Source organism: Rhinopithecus bieti, unplaced genomic scaffold (assembly GCF_001698545.2).
Source record: "Rhinopithecus bieti isolate Rb0 unplaced genomic scaffold, ASM169854v2 scaffold_12891, whole genome shotgun sequence".
Lineage (NCBI taxonomy): Eukaryota > Metazoa > Chordata > Mammalia > Primates > Cercopithecidae > Rhinopithecus > Rhinopithecus bieti.
This window is the reverse complement of record NW_016807322.1, coordinates 353,663-358,831: the sequence shown is the minus strand read 5'-3', so window position 1 is coordinate 358,831 and position 5,169 is coordinate 353,663.

Sequence of the window (5,169 nt, the reverse complement as noted above, 5' to 3'; positions counted from 1 at the left end):
TTTTTTTTTTTTTTTGTTTTTGAGACGGAGTCTCGCTCTGTAACCCAGACGGGAGTGCAGTGACCGCGACCTCGGCTCACTGCAAGCTCCGTCTCCTGGGTTCACGCCATTCGCCTGCCACAGCCTCCCGAGTAGCTGGGACTACAGGCACCCACCACCACGCCTGGCTAATTTTTTGTATTTTTTGTAGAGACGGGGTTTCACCATGTCAGCCAGGATGGTCTCGATCTCCTGACCTCGTGATCTGCCTGCCTTGGCTTCCCAAAGTGCTGGGATTATAGGCGGGAGCCACCACTCCCAGCCACCAAGTCTGCAATTTCTTATAAGAGTTACAGCAAAGACAAACAAAAACAGCCGATATGATCAATCATTATCATTATCTTGTTCCACTTAATTATGTAAATAATCAGGCTTATAAGATATATTATGCAGGCTTATAAGATGTATTATGCAGGTAAATGGATCCTACTGAAATTAATCTTTGGTAAAAATGGGGGCTGGAGAGAGAAAAAATTATTTTTCAGAAGAAAGCTATAGTAGATCAATTATTGGATTCTAACATTGTACATGGCTTTTTAGTTTTTATTATTTTCCAGCAATTGGGGTTAAAACTTGAATTGTATCCTGGCTACAACAAATCTCTAAAAAAGGACCAGTTTTTTAACTTTGTTCATGATTTTAGTTTACTGCCCCAAGGGAATTTTTTTTTTTTTTAATTCTGAAATACAAATTTGCTTTTATCAAAATTCTTATGTATAGAATATTTCTACTATGCATCTGTTTGGCTTCTGAGAAAAATAAATTCATGCTACTACAACATGTAGAGATGACTCCAACAGTGACAGCAACTATAGATCAACCACTTTGACAGGACGATCCAGGATCGAGCCTTCCCACTGATGAGGGATACCTTGACACTCAGATTTTGTTCATCAATGCTTTCAAGAAGAAAGATATTTGATCAAAAGAGGAGAAATGAGAAAAGAACTTTTATCTTAGTAATGAGAGTCCTTCTAAATTACCAGGTTCAGAGAGATGTTAAAATGAGAGAACAATTCTGTCCTGGTTTCCCCTCTTTGAGCTGTGTATTCATCTCTTGTAAACTGCTTGCAATTGCCAGAAGTAGCTATAAATTAACCAATAATGCCACACCTGATATTACAACCTACACCTTATAACTTAACAATGTATAACCAATGAATAGCTTATATAATTTTAAAGTAAATTCTTGGTAAAGACCTCAGGAACTGCCCCTTCTTTCTCTTTAAAAATTCACTTGTAACTGCTTTTAATAAGAAGGTATATTGATAGTAATTTGAATCTATGTTGCTGGGTAGCAGTCCTCAAGCTTTGCTCCTAAAATCTCAACTTATATTAATTTTGCCTCAATTTCTTACTTTTAGGATGACAGGATGATGGGGCAATCTTCATATAACAAACAAGGAAGTCCAATACTTTGCTAGTCAGAAGTTGCAGTCTAGTTAGTGGTCAGTAGTATACCAGCAAGAAATGTAACAAGTGATCATGTAAATGAGAAAGCCATAGAAAGACGAAGTAAGCCTTGGCAGAGCAGAAAGGTATGCACATATGCAGGAAGATGCATAGTAGTCTTGCAGAAGTAAAAGACAAATCAAACTTCAGAATTTGCTGAACATTGAATGTGCTCTTCAAACTCACTGATCTATCACAGAGGAGAGAAGTCTTATGGAGTTGGAGTGTTTGAGCACAGTCTTGAACAAAAACATTGGAATATGCAGACCCAAGGGTAACCCCTTGGAAGGTAAGTTAAAATAATAATAAAACTGAGAAGACACATTCACAGCCACATACTACAGGGTAAACAGATGCTGCACTTTAAAAAATCCAGAAAAGTTCATGAAACAACAAATACTCAGAAACAAAATCAGAAGTCATAGTTACTATAACACATTGTCTAAAATGTCCAGTATTCAACCAAAATATTAAAAACCATGTATAGGAGCAGAAAAGCATGAATTAGGGAAATAAAACAGTAATTAGACATTAACTCTTAGTAGGCCCAGATACTGAATTTAGCAGGAAAAGAATTCAATGAATTTATTATAAATATGTTTAAATAATTTTAAAACTATATTTGAAGAATTTAAGAAAATGAGATAACAATGATTCAACAGATATGGTATCCAAGTACAACAAAAGAAATTATAAATATGAAATTTTAGAAGTGAAAGCTATAATAATAAAAATAAGCAATTCACTATATGGGATCAAGAACATATTTGAGATAGCAGAAGAAAGAATAAATGAACCTTAAGATAGATCACTGGAATTACCCAATCTATAGACTAGAGAGAACAAAATAACTGAAGAAAATAAAAGAGACTCAGAAACTGCAAAATACTACCAAATGTAGCAACATACGTTTAATGTGAGTCTTATAAATAAAAGAGGAGAAAAAGAAGCTACAAATATAGCTTTTGGGAAGACAAAATCTTTCCAAATTTATTGAAAAATATTAACCTACATATTTAAGAAGTTCAAGTAGCACCAGTTAGAATTAACACAAAGATATACACCTAGACACATAATCAAACACTTAAAAGCCAAACAGGAATATGAAATACTGAAAATGGAAAGAGAAGAAAGAGTTCATAAAGAAGTAATCAATAGCACAATTAAGAGCTGATTTTACATCAAAAACAATAGATGTAAGTGATAGTGGAATGAAATATTGAAAGGAATGGATAGAAGAAAACTGGAAACCAAAAATTATACATCCAGCAAAAGCTATTTTCAAAATGAATGCTAATTAATGAAATTCTGAAAGTACAGACAGCAACACTCAAATGCAGAGGTAAGGATAAATAACCCTGGAAGTTATAAATATGTTTGTCAATATAAAGGAATGTGCCACACACACTTATTTTCTTTTAAAAACAAAATTATTTCATTTAATGTAATAGTTACAGCACTACATTGCTGGGTTTTATGCAACAATATATGTAACAATATATGTAACATATTGATAATAATAGCACAAATAAGGAGGAGTAAATGAAGCTACATTGAAGCAAAGTTACTACAGTTTAACAAATTAAATTGACATTACTAAGAAGGTAATTCTGATAAGTAAAAATGTATATTGAAACACCTAGAACAGCCAATGATAAAATAATTTTAAAATATAGCTGAAAATCAGTAGGAATAATTAAAGCAATATGCTAAAATGTATTTGTTTAACACCAAAAAAAGGCAGTATGGGAAAAACAGAATAATTAACACAAATGAAATATACAGAAACAAAGTAGCAAAACAGATGTAACACTAATCATATAATATGTTACACTAGTCAGCAAAAAGGCAGGTATTGCTATACTAAATAAAAAGCAAGATGCGGGAATTAAGGAGCCAAGATTGCTGCCTATATACAGCCATTAAGAAAGTCTCCCACAAACAGACTAGGACGTTGGGAAGACTGGCATACTCCAAGCAGATCTTTAGAGGGTAAGCATTAAGAGTAAACAGAAGGAAGATGCAGACCCTGGGCTGAAGGAAGAGGAAACTGAAGACCCTGCACAAGGCTGCCAAGCGCCAGGACTCATACCTTGCCCCCAGTAGCTCCTGTGGGAGAGATGAGTTGAACAAGTGAGGAGTGGCCTGCTCGTGCAAGAGACTGCTGGAGTCCTAGATGCAGGAAAACCCCTTGACCATCCCACGAACATCTGAGCTGGCAAGGATTGCTGCATGGAGAGGTGGCAAGGGCAGGGCTCCAACCTGAGTGTAGTCCAGAGGGTTTGGTGTGGGAATGGCTGCAGTGGAGCATGCCAAAAGACACTCATACCCAACGCTCACTGTGCTCCTCTAGGTGACTTTCATCTTTGTTGACTGTTAGACCTGGACAGAGTAGGGCAGTATTGCCTGTTGGGCTGCCCAGTTTGGTCTGAGGACTCCCCTGTTTGACAACCTCTCCTGGGGACCCAAGTGACTGTGTCCACCTGCACCACATTCTCAGATACCCAACAAGGTGCCTTCTAGAGCCATCATCATGGATTCTTTTCTGGCAGACTGCCCCTAGTCATCTGACAATTCTAGCAGATGGCCTCAGCTGATGTGCACCCACCCACCCACAGCCTCCCTCAGGACAATTCCCCCTAGCATTTTGCCAGGGCACACTTGCCCATAACTCACCCCAACTGCTTTGCTGACATGCACCTGTGGGTGGACCTTGACTAATCTCCCATGCAGCTGTGAAACTGCCACTGGTATGAGCATACATGCAGACACAGACCATTCTGTACCATGCCTGAGGGCGTATGTGCACCCCTCCACACTGCCACTGCTGTTACAAATGTGTGCATGGACTCTGTCACCCTGCCCCCATCAGTGCCCTGTCCCCACCAACATGTGGACACTCCACTTTGGCACTGCCACCAGAACTGATAGCACACACATAGATGCTGCTGCCCCAGCCCAACCAGCACCCCTTCCCAGCTGATGTGCATGCACTCTGCTGTGATGCTGCTGCTGCTGGCACATATGAGTGAGTATGGATCCTTTTACTACTGAGGAGAGAAAGCACTTTGGTCTGCACTCCCCATAGCAGTGTTATTACCAGCAGACTGAGAACATCTCAGCCCCTCCAACGCAGCAGATTCCTAAACTTGAGAGGCCAGAGAAGAAAAATGAAGACCTGGTACCAGCCCTCAGGGATAGAGCACAAAGCCCAGGATTTTGGAGCTGACTCTTGGCTCCTTAAAAATTTTCATAAGTGAATCCAGTTAAGTGAACTTAACCACACAACAGTAAAACCATTAGGGCATAAAAGAATATTGAAGTAAAAAATCCCATCCAAAGGATAGCAACTTCAATGGTTCACACTTATAAGAAAGAATCAGTGCAAGAACTCTGGCAACTCAAAAAGCCAGAGTGTCTACTTACCTCCAGACGACCACACTAGTTTCCCAGCAGTGGAATTTAAGCTGAAATGACTGAAATGACAGGCATAGAATTTAAAATATGGATAGGAACAAAAATCATCAAGATTCAGGAGTAAGTCAAAAGCCAATCCAAGGACTCTAAGAAATCCAACAAAATGATACAGGAGCTGAAAGATGAAACAGCTATTTAAAGAAAGAATCAAACCGATCTAATAGAGCTGAAAAATTCACTACAAGAATTTCACAATACATT